This window comes from Crocuta crocuta, unplaced genomic scaffold (assembly GCF_008692635.1).
Source record: "Crocuta crocuta isolate KB4526 unplaced genomic scaffold, BGI_CrCroc_1.0 scaffold331, whole genome shotgun sequence".
NCBI lineage: Eukaryota > Metazoa > Chordata > Mammalia > Carnivora > Hyaenidae > Crocuta > Crocuta crocuta.
Window position 1 is genome coordinate 716,190 of NW_027531015.1, and position 20,463 is coordinate 736,652.

Sequence of the window (20,463 nt, forward strand, 5' to 3'; positions counted from 1 at the left end):
TTGCAGGGTACAAAATCAACGTACAGAAATCGGTTGCATTTTTATACACCAATAATGAAGCAACAGAAAGAGAAATCAAGAAACTGATCCCATTCACAATTGCACAAAAAAACATAAAATACCTAGGAATAAACCTAACCAAAGATATAAGAGATCTGTAAGATGAAAACTATAGAAAACTTATGAAGGAAATTGAAGAAGACACAAAGAAATGGAGAAACATTCTATGCTCATGTATCGGAAGAATAAATATTGTTAAAATGTAACTACTACCCAAAGCAATCTACACATTCAATAAAATCCCAATAAAAATTGCACCAGCATTCTTCTCAAAGCTAGAACAAACTATCCTAAAATTTGTATGGAACCACAAAAGACCCTGAATAGCCAAAGTCGTATTGAAGAAGAAAACCAAAAGGGGAAGCATCACCATCCCAGACTTTAGCCTCTACTACAAAGCTGTCATCATCAAGGCAGTATGGTATTGGCACAGAAACAGACACATAGACCAATGGAATAGAATAGAGAACCCAGAATTGGACCCACAAGTGTATGGCCAACTAATCTTTGACAAAGCAGGAAAGAGTATCCAATGGAAAAAAGACAGCTTCTTTAACAGATGGTGCTGGGAGAACTGGACAGCAACATGCAGAAGAATGAAACTAGATCACTTTCTCACAGCATACACAAAAATAAACTCAAAATGGATAAAGGACCTAAATGTGAGACGGGAAACTATGAAAACCCTAGAGGAGAAAGCCAGAAACTTTCTCCTTGAGCTTAACTGCAGCAATTTCTTACATGACACATCCCTAAAGGCAGGGGAATCAAGAACAAATATGAACTATGGGGACCTAATCAAGATAAAAAGCTTCTGCATGGCAAAGGAAACAATCCATAAAACTAATAGGCAACTGACAGAATGGGAAAAGATAGTTGCAAATGACATATCAGATAAAGGGCTAGTATCCAAAAATCTATAAGGAATTCACCAAACTCCACACCCGAAAAAAATAATCCAGTGAAGAAATAGGCAGAAGACATGAACAGACACGTCTCCAAAGAGGACATCCAGATGGCCAAGACACATGAAACAACGCTCAGTGTCACTCATCATCAGGGAAATACAAATCAAAAGCACACTGAGATACCACCTCATGCCTGTCAGAGTGGCTAAAATGAACAAATCAGGAGACTAGATGCTGGCGAGGATGTGGAGAAAGGGGCACCCACCTACACTGTTGGTAGGAATATAAACTGGTGCAGCCCCTCTGGAAAACAGTGTAGATGTTCTTCAAAAAATTAACAATAGAACTCCCTTATGACCCAGCAATAGCACTGCTAGGAATTTACCCAAGGGATACAAGAGTGCTGATGCCTAGGGGCACATGTACCCCAATGTTCATAACAGCACTTTCAACAATAACCCAATCATGGAAAGAGCCTAAATGTCCATCAACTGATGTATTACATCGTATTTCAAATTAAGCAGTATAGTCAACAGTCAGAAGTGCTAGGTAGTAGTAATTTTACTTTTAAAGTATTGTTCATTAAATAGAAATTCTGATACAATGTGTGCGGTATTTCACATTTAAATGAAGGGTGAGATATTTACTGGTTTTTAAACACTCTTTGACATGTTTGTTTTTATATAGATATTCGGTTATCTTCAACAAATTATTCCTTCCTTAGTTTTTTTTAATAACTACGTATTTAATAACCATTTATTGAATGTTTAACTTATGCTCAACACAATGCTAGTCCTGGATGTGATCGAAGACCTTCCTGAGGAAATTCACAATCTAGCAGTAGGGCAAAAAGTTATTTAGAAACAGAGAAGCTAGAAAACACTAGGAACACTGTGAAAGGTCTTTTTGTGGGTTCAGGAGTGGGTTATCCATCAAATATTTATTTCTTACAGTTCTGGAAGCTGACAAGTCCAAGATCAAGACTGCAGTTTCAGTATCTGTTGAGGGTCTGCTTCACGGTTCATAGTTGGCTGTCTTCTAGCTGTGTTTTGTGATATATCTTAATTGATGAAGTAATAGCAGCTTAAAGTTGGTAGTAGCTCTGATTCTATGGTGGAGTATATGGCCAACGCTGGTCAATACTACTGCATTCCCCATTGCCTTTAGGGGTAATCATGGGACCCAAGAACAGCAAGAACAGTAAATGAGACACAAGGAGACTTTGGCTGAGATTTCTGGGGAAAAGACTCCTGCTCCTCCCGGCTGGATCAAAAAATGGAGAGGGTATAGGACCAGGAGCTCTGCCATTGTCTTACTACCCTGGGAAATGTGAGATTGAAGTTAACATAGTGAATGGCTTTTCTGAGAGATATAGTCAAGAGATATATCTGGCTAGAGATACATATGGCAGGGAGCTTCATGTCTGGCCCGAAGCCATTTAATTCTGGTGTTTAAAGCTTATGAGGGCCAGTACATTACCTTTTTTTTTTTTTTAATGTTTTATTTGTCTTTGAGAGATAGAGAATGGAGGAGAGACAGAGAGAGATGAGAACAGAGGATCTGAAGTGGCCTCTGCACTGACAGAAGCAAGACTGATGCAGGGTTTGAACTCATGAACTGCAAGACCATGACCTGTGCCGAAGTTGGACAGCACCCAGATGCCCTAAGGGCCAGTACATTACCTTTACTTAGGCCAACTTATGTCAGTTTTCTATCATATACAATGAAAAGAACTTGAGCTTGATATGAGTTAGAAGAAGAAAAGTACAATCAGGAATTTTTAGATGGCAATGATAGATCAGAATTCAGCTTTTGTTTTTTTCTCAATCATTACCACTGATTCTAAGTTCCTCAAGGGCAGGGGCCAGTTCTACCTTGATTATGTATGTATATCCAGGGCTTAGTCCAGTGTCTAGCATATAGATATTAAATATTTTTTGACTTATGGAAAGAAGAAAAACAGAGACATGAAAAGGCAAAATAGAGAAGACTTTGAAATTTTTTTTCACATTTTGACCTGATGAACTGAGATATAGTGATAAATGATTAATGAATTGCAGAAAGACTGTAACTACAAAGGCAATAAAGAGAGTTTATTAGAGAGATAAGATGCTGTCACTTAGGCTAGCACACATGCTAAGAGAAGGTATGACCAATAGTAAGGGATGAGGGGAAAAAATCTCCACCTTTCAGCCTTTTCTGGAACACACATAAGATCAAATGATAACTTACCAAAATTTTGAAACTTCATGCTTCTTAAAAAGAATAATAAGGATAAATGAACAAGAGAATGAATTACAAAATAAAGGTAGCCAGATTTTTAAAGTAAGGTATTTGGAATATGTCTTTCAAAGAAGAGTGAAAAAGAGACTAGTTCTAGGAAAAGATCATATTTGTCAAATGTTATGGGCTGAATTGTGTCCCCTCAAAATTCGTACGTTGAAGCCTTACTCCACCCCCACCTCCCAGTACCTCAGAATGTGACTGTATTTGGAGATACGGACTTTATAGACGTTAATTAAGTTAAAATGAGGTTCTTAGGGTGGGCCCTGATACAGTGTGACTGGTGTCCTTGATGCTCTGAGAGCCATCAGAGGCACGCTTGCACAGAGAAAGGAACATGTGAGGACACAGCAAGAAGGCAGCTCCCTGCAAACCAGGGAGAGAAGTCTCAGAAAACACTAACCCTGCTGATACTTTGATCTCAGACTGCCAGGCTCCACAATTGTTAGCAGGCAAATTTCTGTTGGTTAAACCATCCACTCTGAGAAATTTTGTTATGGCAGTCTTAGAAACTAATAAATATAACAAGTGTAAATTCATCTTGGATTTGGAGGAAGAAAGTAAAAATCAATGGGAGAGCCAAAGAAAAATATAGTTATATTTCATTAAAATTTTTTTAAAGTTTTAAAATTTTATTTATTTTTTTTATTTTTAGAGAAAGAATGTATTAGCAAGGGGGCAGAGGGTGAGAGAGAATTTTAAATGGGTTCCATGTTCAGTGCTGAGCTTGACTTCACGACCCTGGGATCATGGGCTGAGTCGAAATCAAGAGTTGAATCTTACCCAATTGAGCCAGCCAGGTACTCTAAAATATTTTATTTTACTTCAGAGTAGGTAACACATGAACACATTAAAAAATTCAGATATTATAAAAAATATATAGTAAAATAGAAATCTTTGTACAAACTCATCCTGGGCCAGAATACCCAGTTAATTATCCTTTTCTTTTCCAATTATAGTCTGTACCAGTTTCTTCAGCATTTTTCCGTATATAACCTATGCCTAAAGTAACACACACACACACACACACACACACACACACAATACATATATGCATATAAATGTTACTTCACAGTATGTGCCACTGACTAGAAATTTTAACTTTTGTCCAGTTTAGTCTTTTGAGCAGTGTGTTTATGTAAGTTAATTTGTAGGTTTGGGGCTGTTTAGTTATTATTTTTCATAGGTACACATATATTTTTTGTTCTGCATCTTTTTAAAATTTTATTTTGAGAGAGGGAGAGAGAGATGGAGGGAGGGAGGGAGGCAGAGGGGCAGAGACAAATAGTGAGAGAGAATCCTAAGGAGGCTCTGTGCTGTCACCTCAGAGCCTGATGTGGGACTGGAACCGACAATCTGTGAGATCATGACCTGAGCTGAAATCAAGAGTTGGACACTTAACCGGCTGAGCCAGCCAGGCAACCCATGCTCTTCGTCTTTTTTATAATATACATTGTAGATCGTCTCCTACCAGTGCATTTATAGCTACCACATTTTTTTTTTTTGCAACTCTATGGATGTTCCATAATTTTTAAACTAGTCTTCTAGAATTGAACATTTTTTAGGTTAATTTTTTTATTTTTATGAATGATATAGCAATGGATAGCTTGTATATTTTGGTCATGTGTGAAGATAACTGTAGGATTCATTTCTAGAGGTGGAATTGCTAGGTTAAAACATATGAGCACTGACAGGTTTTAAATGATATTACTGTATTACTCTCCTTTGAAAGTAAATCAATTTATATACCCACCAGCAAGGTGGGAGGGTTTCTGTTTCCTTGAACCTTTTCTAATAGTGAATTATCGGAATTTTTTGAGATTTGTCACATGAAAAGAAAAGAAATGGCACCTCACCTGCAGCTTTACTTATTAAAGCTGGCCTTTATCTATTTATGAGAACAAAGAACGTCTTTTCTAATGTTTTAGGCCCACTTGTATTTCTTTTTATGTGAACTATCTGTTCATATCTTTTGCTCATGGTTTGGTGGTTTTACTTGTTGATTTGTAGGACTTTACTTATTTTAAAGTTCAAATCATTATTAGAAAACTGGGTTTTTCTAGATATCAAAAGACGTACAAACTTCTTCTTTCAAAATACATGTTCAGTTCCTTTTACTTTTTATTAGCTTTAAAGTGAGTAATTGTGGTTTTCCTAAAGTATTTGGCTTAAATCTCATTAGTTTCTTTTAGCATCGGTGGCTCCTGGAATACTCGTGGCACAACAGAAACTTGAATTTTGGCCTGTATTGGCTAGTGGTAAGTGAAAAGGAAGAACTCATTTCATTTGGCAATTATACTGTGAAATAATATAGAAATCTATTAAGTTTTTTGTTTGTTTTTATTTATTTATATTCTTTATATTTATTATTAATATTATTAACACTTGGTGTGAGAACTGACTTCAGACTTGGTATCCTGGTTATAAAAAGTGTATAACAACTTGAGGAACACTCAGGTTTATACATAAAGGCATTGTGGTTTTAAGAAATTCTTAAATGAGGGGAGCCTGGGTGGCTCAGTCGGTTAAGCATCAGGCTTCGGCTCAGGTCATGATCTCATGGTTCGTCGGTTCAAGCCCTGCGTAGGGCTCTGTGCTGGCCGCTAGCTCAGAGCCTGCAGCCTGCTTCGGATTCTGTGTCTCCCTCTCCCGCTGAACCTCCCCTGCTCACACTGTCTCTTTCACTCTCAGAAATAAATAAAACACTTAAAAAAAATTTTAAAAATTCTTAAATGATAGAGAAATAAAAACCTGAATTATGCGTTCAAGCAACTTTAACATATTCAATTTGGAGGCAGCAAATTCCTTTATGCATTAAAATATAGATAACATGCTGCTTTAACACTATTTTAAAATTATCTGTAAAGCAGATGTGGTTTTACATTATTATGTGTTGCTGGTCCTACAATTTGAGAATTTTTTTTTTTAACTTGGATCTAGTATAGAGTAGTGAAAGATAATAGTGTTGGAGTTAGGCTCACTTGATTTCAAGTTCTGGTTCCACTTTCTAGTTTGTGTGACCTTGGACAAGTTATTCAACTTTTATAAACTTCCTCATCCACAAGTGGTATTTACATTATGGGCTTGTGCAAGTGGAATGAAATAGTACACATAAGGCATTAGCCAAGTGCCTGGCACTTAGCATATATTTAATTTTAAAAATTTTTCTTAGCATATGTTTAGTTTTTGAAGCACATTTTATTTTACTCTACTGTAAAACATGGTGAAAATATCAATGTAAATAGAAAGCAGATAAATTTGGTTAATTTGATGGCTGCCTACATCTGTGGATTATTTTGAAAGTAATCCCTTTTATCCTTAAATAATAATCTTTTCATTGTTCCAGAAATTACACCATTATAGCTTTATTCTGTTCACTCTCTTCCTTTCTTTTCCCCTCTTTTCTCTTAGCTTCAGGGTAATTTAGTTCAGTTTTCGATTTGAGGCAGCTGAACCACATCTAGGTAATTTCTAGTCTAAGAAATTTGTACTGGGAAAGTTTCACTCTTGGGCAAGGTTGGTAGTTTGGCTGTGGCAAGTTTTGATTCATGTGGGGTTCCTGGTGCCTTATTAGAGCACAACGCTTGAGAATGGGATTCTTCCAGACGTTGAAAGACTATTGAAATTAATGTCTTTGTAGAAGAGGAGAAATAAGCTCTAAGAGGTAATTCAAGTAAGGGTGGTAGGAGTGCCCTGGTAGCAGGTAGAAGTAACTAAGATAGGTGTATGTTTTTCTCTTTCTGGCTTCTATCCAGGCTTTTAAATCAGTTCTGCCAGGGCCTCTACTTCCTTATATGGAGTGAAGGTATCTTATATGCAATATGGTATCTCATATGTTTAACCGTTTCTAGCTTCATTTTATATTTGGTTTCACATCTGGTCCTTTCCAGGTAAGAGTGAAACTCCCACTTGAAAACTATTGGAGATACGGTACTTCAGCTCAGGAAGGTAGTCAGAACTTGAGCAGTATAAAGTATACAGTAGTGCTTAATAGTGTGAACTTTGGAGCCACAATGCTTGGGTTCAAACCCTAGCTTTCCAAGTTATTTAACCTCTTCATATCTTAGTACTTACGGTACAATTTGGGGACTTATTTAACCTTTCTATACCTTAGTTTTTAATTTGTGAGATGGGAATAGAAGGGATAATAAGAGTATTTACCTCGCAGGGTTTTGGGAGGGTTAAATGAATCAATAAATATAAATGCTTAGATTAGAACGGTGTCTGGTCCATGCTTAACAGTATGTTTGCTATTTGCTAGCATATCACTGTGTGCACTTACAGTTGTCTTATTTGCATATTCCACATCTGTCCCAAGCAATCAGAAAGCTTCCACAGAGCTAAGACTGCTTTCCACTTTCCTCATCCTATTACAATTCGTATAAAAGAAGTCCTCAATATGTCTGAGATGATTCTCCAACTCCATAAAGTCATTTGCCTTGGTTCACCCGCTAAATAATATGAAGTCTTTCTGTTTAAAAATGGTGAGCGTCAAACCACTTTTCTTTTTTTTTTTTTAAATGTTTTTATTTCTGAGAGACAGAGACAGCATGAGCAGGGGAGGGTCAGAGAGAGAGGGAGACCCAGAATCCGAAGCAGGCTCCAGGCTCTGAACTGGCTGTCATCACAGAGCCCGCGGCGGGGCCCGAACCCAGGAACCGCGAGATCACGACCTGAGCCGAAGTCGGACGCTTAACCGACTGAGCCACCCAGGCGCCCCTAAGCCACTTTTCATTGATATAATAACAGACTCAATTGATTCAATATAGTTTCATTTCAAACAATTAAGCTCCCGGTATTGATAAAGTCATAATAATATTATTCTCTATTCCGAGAGGATTCATTTCACTTCACAGCACCGCTCTGATTCTTGTTGTTAGCGTCCTCTTATCTGCGCTTCTCGGTCTCCCGGCCTCCAGAAGACCATTCATAGACCCTCCCCTTGCCCAAGTACTAAGCGATTTTTGGAAACCGCCCGGGACCTCCGCCTTGCGACCGAGGCTCCACCCACAGTGCGGGGACCTGGGAAAGAGGCGGAGAGGAAAGGGGTGGGGCGCTGCAGATCCCTGTATGGGGCTTGGGCGGCGTGCCGGCGCCGTGACGTCTGACGCTACCAGTTGACGCAGCCGCAGTGACGGCTGGCTCCAGCCGGGACCCCTCCCATCCTTCTCCACCCCTCTGTGTCAGTGGCTAGGGGCCCCAGGCCCGACCTAAGGCAGCTGGCCGGGGTGGCGGGGCTGGAGGGTGTGGGCGCGGGCAGAGCTTCGCCGGCCGGGGCCGGCTCGGGGCTGCGNTTCCAGGCCGCCCCGGCGCTCGCCCAGGTGAGGGGACGGGTTGGACTGGGCAGGGCTGGGTGAGCAGCAGTTTCCATCATCTCTGGAACTCAGCCGGGTCAGTCTGGAGGTTTGGCTTCTTCGCCGCTGTCTGTTGCGGCGTCGACTTATTTCCTAGTTTGCTGTTCTTACCTGCAGCACCGGGACCTGTAGACCGGGTGTCGAAGGTCAATGGGAAGGCCTGGAAGAGCCATCACTTATCAGATGACTGGGGGCGCTGACGCAGGAGCGGCCTCTGTGGATGGTGATAAGGCGGGTGGGCGGCTCCCACCTGCTGTGTGGATTCCTCGGGCGGGAAGGACAGCCGCACCTGCAAGCTCCGGCTTTAGCCATGCCGGGAGCCCTCGGCTGCGGCAGACCCCGAACTGCTTAACGTAGGGTCTAGTGACCTATGGCGGTGGAGCTTTAGAACCTTCCCCTTTTCCAGTCCAGGCGTGGCGTGTTTTGTATTCTGAGTTGGTGCTTGCCGAGTCTACACTATTGAAGAGTACATTTCAGCTGAAACAATATCTCATGGTCAAAGGAAGGTGAAGGGAAGTTAATTTTTCTTCTGCAGAGTATTGTCTTTCCTCCACTCCTCCACACTAACTCCCACCCCTATTGGGCTTAGGTTTGACAGTAGACAGGGACGCTTGTTAAATGGAAAGAGTTCTTGTAAATTTCTTCTGTAAGGAAATCATGTTTTTGTAACTGCCCAAGCGTGTAAGTTTCAACTGGTTTCATGTTACTGCTTTCACTCTGTGCATGGTATTGAAGCTGATTTATTCTGTTAACCATAAGCATAAACATTACATATAAAAATAGACGAATTAACCAGAATATTTATCTTACATAATTGTTGAGAGAGGCATATTTTATGTGCATGTTATCTCATTTAATCATCATAATGATCCTATCATGTTAGGCCTATTATTACTCTCATTTTATAGATGAAAGAACTAAATCATGCAGCCCTAAAATCAATTTGTCCAAAGTTGAGGTGTGATTTAAACCAGGTAATATGACTCCAGCTTAAAGTCCCATAATCAGTATGCTTTATCATCTCCCAAGTATCTTAACAGTTTGCAAAATGATTTTCATTTGATAAAATGTGTGCCAGGTGCTTGGAATGGAAGGAAACGGCTACAGCATTCTTGCCAGCAAAGACCAAACAGTTTAAGAGGACAACTTTTTAAGGCCACACTTTGAGTAGGTTTTAAACGTAGTATTTGACCACTGGAACCCTATTCTAAAACCTTTGGAACACTGTCATTTGGAAACCGTGGTCTTATTCTAGTTTAGAAGTATTTCTTGTATGGAAACTTTAAAGAAGGAAATGTGATATTGGAGTAACATTAACACTTTCTGTGGGTGTGCATTTGCACTCATGTAATCAAATCATTTAATCTGAAATGGTGAAAATGTTGATAAAGCCAAACTATCTTCTATAATTGGTTAAAATGTTGTTCTTTTCAGGTTTAAGATGAAACGCTGCAGGTGGGCCTTCTGAAGATAAGGAGAAAGAAAACAACACTGCAGACTCTGGAAAAAAAAAATTGAGTAAATATTTTGGCTAAGTTTTTAAAAAAGTCATTTCCAATTAAAGCTGAGAGGAAGTCTGCCTCTCTGCTTCAGTTGTGTTTCAATCTGTTTACATGTTCAAAGAGTGAAGTTTGGGGGAGGGGGTATATAACATGACCTACCTTTCATCTTACCTGACTTTGAATTGTTGATACCTGACTGACAATTAAGTCATGTGCTTAGCTTGTGTATTGACAGGAGAAAACTAGGGGAAACTTTGGCTTGATTCTCCATCAGGTGTCAACTTTTTTTTTTCTCTCTTTGCACGAATCAGGGTGATTTCTGGCCACTGTCATGTTCAAGCACATTAAAAAAAATTTTTTTTTAAATATTTTATTTCTGAGAGAGAGCGAGAGAGCGCGCGTGAGTAGGGGAGGGTCAGAGAGAGAGAGAGAGACAGAATCTGAAACAGGCTCCAGGCTCTGAGCGAGCTCTCAGCACAGAGCCTGAATCAGGGCTCGAACCCACAAACCGTGAGATTATGACCTGAGCTGAGGTCAGATGCTCAACCGACTGAGCCACCAAGGTGCCCCGTTCAAGCGTGTAATTAATGTTTAATAAATATTTGAAGGATAAAGGAACTGATATCTAATATCTGGCTTCAGAAACTGGGTGGATTCTGGGACCATTTACTGAGGCAGTATAGAAAGAACAATAGGTTGGGGAACATGGTTGTAGAAGATCAGTTTGGGGCTGTTGTTATGAGGCTTCTGTGACTTTCAAGAAATGTCATCAGGAAGTTGGATATATTGAATCTTAGTTAAGAAGACCCAGCTGGAGATATAAAATTTGAAGTATTAGCTTATAGGTGATGGTTAAAAGCAATGGGACTGGATGAAATCACTCAGGGAAAAAATGTAGAGTAAAGGAAGAGAAATGAGGATAGGGAATACTAGTAAATCCCTATCCTGGAAGGAAAACACTCCTTAAAGGGGATGAATGAGTGTGTAAGGAAGCAGGAGAATCACAGAAGTCAGTGGAAGAACTGAGTTTGGATAAAAGGATTGAGTATTAAGCACCTTTGAGATATCAGATAAAATGAGGACACAGTATCCATCAGACATGTCAAGAAGTTGTTGACCTGAGCAAGAGCAATTATATGGATGGAGCCAGTTCATGTTGGTAAGAGATAATGTTGGTAAGAGATAAGGAAACTGAAATAGGTAATGTCATTTACCTATTTCAGAAAGTTTGATTTTAAATTGAAGAGAGAGGGGATTGCTAGCTATATGAGTTTGAGAGAGAGTTTTTGTTTTTTAAAGGTATGAGTGTTATGATTTATAATCTTTATTTGCTGAGGATAAAAAGCCATCAGAAATAATATTTGAAAATAGAGGAATAAGGGAGAATAATTAGTGAAGCAAGATCACTAACTAAGCCTGAAGGAATGGAATATGAGGATGCAGATCAAGGGTGCTTTAGATAGACTTCTACTGAGACAGCAGTTAAGGAGATAGTGATGATTATGATACAGATGAATTTGTAGGAGGCAAGGTAGAGGTTGCCTCAGAGTCCACGCAGGAGACTCTAACTTACAGTAGAGAGAGGAAATGGTTCACCCATGTGATTGGTAATCTTCTTGGTGTGTTATTGCTGATTCCTCATTTTTTGGTAAGTTGGAGGAGAGTAGAGTGCATTAGTTTAGCTTAACATGACCGGTATGAACTATCAGAATAGAGATAACGTGTAGTTATCTTGCAAAATTACTTTTTACATACTTTGTATTAGTTATCTATTGCTGAGTAACAGATTATACCTGAACTTAGTGGTTTAAAATATTTAGTATCTCAGTCTCTGTGAGTCTGGATTTGGAAGTGCCTAAACCAGGCCTTCTGGTCTAGGGTCTCTCATGAGGTTGTAGCCAAAATCTTGGCAGGGACTTCAGTCATCTCAACTGTTGCTTCCTTGATGGCACACTTACATGTCTGTTGGCTGTAGGCCTCAAAGCCTCACCATATTGATGTCTCTAGGGGTTTTTAAATGTGCTAGCAAGGCATCTGGCTTCCCCTGGAACAGATGATCCAAGAGAGCAAGGAGGAAGCTCTGGTGGCCAGTTTTGACTTAGTTACACACCACTGCTTCTGACATACTCCTTTATAGCTGTATCACTAAGTCCAACCTACCCTTGAGAAGGGAATTAAGTTTTACCTCTTGAAGGGAGGAATATTAAGGAGTTTGTGGACATTTTAAAACTATCATACATTTAATCAATTGTCAAGTTCTTTAGGAGCAAAAAAGCTCTTTACAAGTCTGTAAATAATAGCCTTTATGATCAGGTGAGAGAGAGGTTCTAGAGGAGTGGGGAGGTGGTTAAGTCAGAATTGGTTCACTTTATAATTTGGCCTTTTTTGCTGCTAATAAGGCTTCACAACTTGTGTTACCATTTAGGTTAATTTTAAAAAAGTGTTTGTTGACCTTTGATTTAATGGAGGTTCATTTTAGGAGGAAAAAAATGCCATGGTCGGCAAAATGTGATTTTTTTTTATGCTTAAATATGAATTTTGGTGGCATTCATATTAGCTTCTAATGTAGAGCTGGGAAGAAGGAACTCATTTTTCATATAACGAAACTGAGAACTAAGATAATTATGGGGCCTTAGCTGTATTTGTGCTTTGCTTCTTAGTGCCATAGTTTTCTCATCTTTAAAATGGGGAATTATTAATGAGTAGTTATTTGTGATGATTAGATGAGTAAATGCACATAAAGTGTTTAGAACTGTGCCTAGCACACAGCAAGCATTGAATAAATGTTCTAGCCATTGTTATGGTAGCTATATTTTTTATCATTTTAATGGTGAATTAATACCATGGAATGAACGTTTCCAAGAATAAGAGAACATTGACCAAAATGTTTAAAGTCTAAACTTTAGATTATTGTTCTCTTTTTACTTTGTCACTTTTTATGTATATGTATATTTCTATTCATATCCATTTAAAATGCTGTATCTGATGTCACTGTTAGTATTAAATGGGTCATATCCACATAAAACTTAGCGAAAGCAGCCTTTGTTGTTTTACATACATGAAAGTTCAGTTTCAGTTGTAGCAATATTGTCAGCTCACAGGAATTGGCTGTTAAATGGATCTTGTGGGCTCTTTGGGGAGCAATATGCTATTAAGAAAACGTTTTCTTTGAACTTGATATGAGGAGAGTGTTGGTAAATACATGTGGCAAGTTTCTTTCTCCTTCTCTCCACACCCAAAGACCCTATTTGGTTGGATGAATAGTTTGAATATGTATTTGGGAGGGTTTTCTGACTGAAGTGACATGAAGTAGAAGGTAAAAGAGAAGCATAAGGGCCAAATAGGAAAATGGAAATAGTTTTATTACAAAAATCTTTTAGCATTTTACTTTGCTGGTACTTTATAATGTTATGCCTTCTGGTATATTTTTAATCTAAATGAAAGTTGATATATTGAATTCTTAAACCAACTTGACAATAAACTATTAAAAAAATAAAGAATTAAAGGAGAGGCGCTAAGGTGGCTCAGTTAGTTGAGCGTCTGGTTTCTACTCGGGTCATGATCTCAGGGCTCATGAGTTCAAGTCCTGCATCAGGCTCGCTGCTGTCAGCTCAGAGCCTGGAGCCTGCTTTGGATTCTGTATCTCCCTCTTTCTCTCTGCCCCTCCCCTGCTTGTGCTTTCTCTCTCTCTCTCTCTCTCTCTCAAAAGTAAATTAATGAACACTTAAAAAAAAAAGAAAGGAAACTTGAAGAATGTGTTCACTAGTCAGTACAAAAAGTGAAGACAAAACCTCACAACCAGGGTATGAGAAGTACAAGTGGGAGGATTAAATCTTTCACTCGACAGTTACTGTTGAGCTTTTTGTATTGCTGACCATATCAAGGAATGTGTTGAAAGTAGAAATTAGTTCTGGTGGATTATTAAAAGTGGGCCATATTAAGAGTCATGGTTTCTTCTAGACTTGGAGAGTTTGAAGTCAATTCTTTTTATTTTTACCCTATTACTAGATATGTTTTCTACAGATTTTTAAGAGTTTTTTTTTTGTTTTGCTTTTAATAAGTAGGTAAACTAGAATAAATTTCTGGCTATAGAAGTGAGGTTTGCAGAAGTACAACATTTTGCTGAATGGTAGATTTCTGAGATGTTAAAAATTCTTCTATAGATAACATAAAGACCAATTTCTGTAGCATAGATTACATTATTAGAAAGTATGTTTAGTTTGCAGATTTATAGTGTTTGAATTGTTACTCACCATATCTGAATATTTCTTTAGCAATTGTTGCCTGGTAACTAGTGTATTTTGGTATTTGATCTGCTTCCAGGAATCATATCATTATGCTCACTGGTATTTGTAGAACTACGTTATTCATATTAACTTACTTTTTTGATTATTATTTATGCCAACTATTTTTTTTGGTTCTAAAATTCTGTTATTTAGTTAAATATATGTATTTTTCTCATATATCATAAGGAATGAAATAGATTTTAGTCATTGTTTACTGCTATGCATTTTATTTATTTATGTAGCTTTTACCTTTTTTGTTAAGCTGATTTTTTTAAAAAGAACATTAATAATAGTTGCTTAGCACCACTGCTGTGATGTGTTTCTTGTCAAACACTGTACTGTGAGTTTATGTTTGCTTTGTACTTTTAATGCCTTCAAAGAAGAGATGGCCATTTGGAAACAGGCTCAAAGAGATTCAGTAACTTGCTCAAGCTATCTCACAGCTCAAGAAGGAATTGAAGGGATTGAAGGGGTAGAGTGAGCTTTCCATTTCAAATCTGGGTTTAAAGCCTATTCTGGTTCCAGTATACCAGATGATTTTTGTTATTTCTGATAGAATATTATTTTACCACTTAATTCTGTTGGGTTTTAGAGTTAGTTAATAGTGAATTGTGTTTCTTGCACTTGGAATCCTGGGGCTGAAAGGAACCTGGAATGACTCTAGGTAGAGATAGTTATATACCTGTTCTGACTTAAGAGGATAATTGTCTCTCTTGTTTGTTTAAATGAGCAGAATAGGACATTATATATTTTTGCTTGATGTGCATAAAGCTGCTACTCTGGTCAAAATTGCTAAGGAAATTGAGTTTTCTTTTGTTGCCTACTATGTCCGTTTTAAGATTTCCCTGTTTTCAGGAACTTTGGGCCTTATGTGATATTCCTGGATCCTGCTTTTTAGTGAGAAAAGTCATCCGGTGAATTAATTTATACTAATAACACATGGTAATAATTTATGGTTGCTATTACTGAGATACTTTATTTTGAATTTTAAGATAGAATATTGGCTAATACTTCATTTGAAGGGATGGATGGTGGAATTTCAGGCCTTGTATCCTGATAGGTAAAATATTTTAGTCAGAGTGGGCTTTTCAAATCACTCTGTTTTAATGGGTGATAACAACCTTGTTAATACATTCCATTACTATTGTGTAATGTAAAATTTACATGTTTATTTTATGTGAGATGTTAGTTGCAGTAGGTACTTCCCTATTTTATATACTTTATTTATGAAGCATCATAGAGTTGGGAAAGTCATGTGTGTTAGTCCGTTTACCGTTAGATTGGTGAGTGGTCAGTGTTTAAATGAACAGCTCAAGTGTTCTAATCATCCTTGAAACTTCATTTGGGATAAAAATGTTGTGATCTGATTTATGTTTTACTTTTGTTTTGGGGTGTCATTATGTCATAATAGAGATGACTATGAACAGACAGAGTCTGTAAACAGTTCATTTTACTTGGTATTTATTCAGATCTTTGGGTCGATTACCTGGCTTCTTGATTTTAAGGTGGAGGTAAATGCCTTTGAAATTGGGAACTTTCCAGAAGTATCTTGAGATAATTTGTTACACACGTGCAGAAATCAAACAGCAGTTCAGAAATTTTCGAGTAAGTGTATATTCTGTAACAATTGATGTAGATCATTGGAATTGGCCAAGGACAAGTGCTTTGACCTAATAGGTGCTTAATTTTACCTGATGGTGAAAAGAATGTGAATATTGATGAAGTTCAGAGGAGAGCTATAAAGTTCGTTTACTTTCCAACTTTTAGAACTCATGCGGTTTCTTTTATAGAAAAAGAAATGGGGGCGCCTGGGTGGCTCAGTTGGTGAGGTGTCTGACTCTTGTTAATGGCTCAGGTTGTGATCTCACAGTCATGACAATGAGCCCTGCTTTACACTAACAGCTCAGAGTCTCCTTGGGATTCTGTCCCTTTTCTCTCTCCCCTGCCCTGCTCCTGCATTTGCATGTTTACTCTCTCTCTCTCAAAATAAAATAAAATATAATAAAAAACAGTTTAGATAAGGAACTATAAATGCAGAGAACTTTAATATAATGGTCTGAAGATATGTGAACACTTTTTATACAAAGAATTGTGATTTCATTGTTGTGTGAGAGATTTGATTAAACTTTTTCACATTTTTGTTATATTTGGAATTGGGTTATTAAAAAGTTGAATAGCCTCTTAAACTCAAGCAAATGAAAACCAGATTTTCTTGAGAGTGAAAAAGGTCATTTAGGAATCTCTTTGGCCTTGGGTACATTGGGAATACTGACTTATTTTTTTAGTACTCACTATTTTTGGCAATAGCTCATAATAATGTACTTTTTATGATGTATTTATTTTATTCATTTCTGAAACAAATATTTATTGAGAGATTTCTATATACAGAAACTTGGTTGGATATTGCATTTAAATAGGTAGGGCAAACCCAGCCTTAAGAATATCTGTCTAATGGGGGAGACAGACTTCTAAAGTGGTAATTGTAATATGGTATGGTAACTGCTAAGATACAGGTAGTCATTCAAACAGCCTTTCTTTAGTATTTTCTATATTGCTAGACATCCTCCTAAAAAGATTATTGTAAATATTCCAAATCTTATACTTAATACTCAGAATTCCTTAGCTGTATTACAGAATTTTTAAACTCAATAAATATTTATTGAATGAATAAACAAAAAAAAGCCCTATATTATCAAGCAACTGTCTTAACTATGTTGTTCTAAAAAATCAAAATCAAATTATTTATTGTGCCATGACAGAACCCAAGAAAGCTCTGTCTCTTGAAAACCAGGTCTTCTCACATCATAGGTAATGTTATATATACTTATTCCAGTTTAAACCTAAATAGTAGAACCTTATACTTGAAATCCTGTGTCAAATAATGGGATGGTATCTCTTTTAGAGGAGTGATATAGCCCTGGAAAAAGGTTAATCAGTGCAGTGAGGTTTTTGACAAGCTGTGGGCAGGTGCACAAATCATCCAATTCCTCCCACTGCCCCCTTTTCTGAGATAATCAAATAATTATTGCTGAGGTACGGTGGAGTTGGGGGACTTGGGATAAGCTATGGTGATGAAGGCCCTCTCATTCATATTTCCTTTCACCAGCCACTTAGGGTCATTCTTCTGGCTGTTGTTATAAACACATATTAGAAACTAAAAACTAAGAAAAATAGAAAATGAAAAGGTGCTATAGAAGTAATGGGACTAGAGCCAAAACCTTGGGAGTAATAAGTAAAAAAAAAAAAGAGAGAGAGAGAAAGAGAGAGAGAGAAGAGACAGAAAGAGACAGAGAGAGAGAGAGAAGAGAAAGAAGTGGAGCTCACCTGAAGCGGTACTCAAACTCATGAACTGTGAAATCGTGACCTGAGCTGAAGTCGGATGCTTAACCAGCTGAGCCATTTGGGCGCCCTGAGTTTGATTTTTTCAAAAATTCATAGAAGCCATCAGATTCTCTCCTCTTTCTGTCACCAAATCTCCCTATATCTTGGTCTCTCCTTTCCTCTTTCTTCCTGTTCAGATGAAGGAAATGTTTCAGGAAATGTTTCTCTTTCTGTCAAAATCCAATTCCAAACTCAGGGTGTATATATACACCCTGAATTAAAGCATACTTTTAAAAAATATTAAACACTGTGTCTTTTAAATTGTATGGTTTTATGATCTCTTTAAAGTACAGAATCATTTTTTTTAATAGTTTATTGTCAAATTAGTTTCCACATAACACTCAGTGCTCATCCCCACAAGTGTCCTCCTCCATGCCCATCCCCCCCTCCCCCCACATCCATCAGTCCTCAGTTTTTGTCAGCATTCAAGGGTCTCTCATGGTTTGCTTCTCTCCCTTTCCCCCTAAAGTACAGAATCATTTTTCATGTAAAAGAAAACTATCCACAGATTTAATAGGACTGGTAACAAATTAAAAAAAAAAATAGTTCCTTAATTTAGGTCTTCCCAGAAACAATACCTGGATAAGGATTCAAGTACAGAAGTGATCATAGGCAACACTGGTAGGGGAATGGGGAAATAAGAAAGGAAAGGGGTTGAAGTCAGTAAAGGGCATTATCCTAGCAGTTACCACCGTGGGCATCTGGAGCTCACTATCATTGGTGAACTCTCGGGAAACCAAATGGAATATGCCTCAGGGGCTCCTGGGTGGCTCAGTCGGTTAAGCGTCTGACTCTTAGTTTAGGTTCAGGTCATGATGTCATGGTTGGTGGGTTTGAGCCTTACACTGGGCTCTGTGCTGACAGCACAGAGCCCGCTTGGAATTCTCTCCTCTCTCTCTCTGCCCCTCCTTTGCTCACTCTCAAAAATAAATAAATATACTAAAAAAAAATACTATGCCTCAGAATTATCCTAAATCAAGAGCAAGGAAGCTGCAGTTGTGTATCCACCACTTTCCTTGCCATCATTGACGTTAACTCTTTGGCATTTCTGGCTTGCCCTGAGTAGAAGCTGAGCATGTTTCTGCAGTCAAAAAGCAGCCCTCAGTAAGGTGTTACAGTTGTTCAAAATGAGCAGTCATCTTGGCGTAGAACTGAATGCCAACAGTATGTGGGCAAGACACCAAAAGCATTGGTTGCAAAGCTTTGCAAGCATTTATACAGTATATTATTTATTATGTGCTGGGCGCTATTCTAAATGTTTTACATACATGAATTCATCAATTTTCAATATTCAGCTCTGTCAGGTAGGCACTTGTTTTACAGATGAGGGAATAGAGCACGGAAAGGTTACTTTCCCATGGTCACACAGCTATAACATTAGAACTGGTAGTTCTTTTTGTTTAATTAATTAATTAATTTTTACAAATAGTTTATTGTCCAGTGGGTTTCCATATAACACCCACTGCTCATCCTCACAAGTGCCCTCCTCCATGCCCATCACCCCCTCCCACCCCCCACACCCATCAGTCCTCAATTTGTTCTCAGCATGCAAGAGTCTGTCATGGTTTGCCACTCTCCCTGTCCCCCACTATTTCCCCCATTCTTCTCCCCCATGGTCCTCTGTTAAGTTCCTTCTAATCCTCCTATACGTGCAAACATATGGTATCTGCCCTTCTCTGCCTGACTTATTTCGCTCAGCATAACACTCTCAAGTTCCATCCATGTTGCTATACATGGCCAGATTTCATTCTTTCTCATTGCCATGTAACTTAGTCCGGTATAGAATCATGTTCTTAATCCACATAATGGCCTGTTTCTGGAACAATACAGTCTGAAGCAGGATATTTTGATTCTACTGTTTTTCTTTGATGACTGCCTCCTCCTTCTCCCTTCTCCAGTCTCTCTTAATGTTCTTTACCTCCTTCCTTGATGAAGCTTACTTGCCTCCCCTTTCTAGAACAGTATATATTCCTTCCATTCTTTTTTTTTTTTATTTTTTTTTATATTCCTTCCATTCTTATACTCAAGACTGTCAAATCAAATAATTCTTGCTAAGGCGATCTTTCTGATGTTGTGATGAAGTTTGAGTTTGATACTGTATTTGCACTTTAATTTTTTAAAAAGATAAGTATTTAAGCACTGAAAAAAGACATGATAAAATGACAGATGACTGAGTTGTTATTTTTGGGTTGGGAGACACCTATTCCCTGGCCATAGTTATAAGGAGAGGCCCAGAGATAATGTGCTTGGGCATATCTCACCTGTTGTTTCCTCTGTTCTAGTTACCAGCTCTCCCTTTTTCTTTTTAAATTATGGGAGTATTATATGCCAATTGTAAAACATTTAGATAATACCTAAGTATCAAGAGTAAAAGTAGAAGTGATTCTTTTGCTTTCCCCCAAGTCTTTTCTACTGCTCTCTCTAGAGGTAACACTACATGGTTTTGTTAATGTTTTTGTGTATTTAAAAAAGTGTATATATACACACACTCCATACATGTGTACATATATATGTGTATGTGTGTATATAAGGTCTGTATATGTAATATACATAATAGTTGGTCTTTTTTCTTATAAACATAAGTGGAATACTATGCATTTTGTTTCTCAACTTGCTCTTTCCCTGCCAACATTACATATAACCTAGACATTTCTGTGTATCAGCCCATTTAGACCTATCTCATTCTTTT

General features: G+C 37.9%; 1 protein-coding gene across 1 annotated transcript in view; it reads left to right on the forward strand.

Annotated features, from left to right (window-relative positions):
• The first annotated feature begins 8,541 nt into the window (after window positions 1-8,541).
• BLTP1 (bridge-like lipid transfer protein family member 1) overlaps window positions 8,542-20,463 on the forward strand; it is a 205,727-nt gene continuing 193,805 nt past the window's right edge. Inside the window, exons 1-2 of the mRNA XM_077770881.1 lie at window positions 8,542-8,572; window positions 10,040-10,123. The gene's annotated coding sequence lies outside the window, so the exon portion shown is untranslated. The remainder of the gene's footprint in view (window positions 8,573-10,039; window positions 10,124-20,463) is intronic.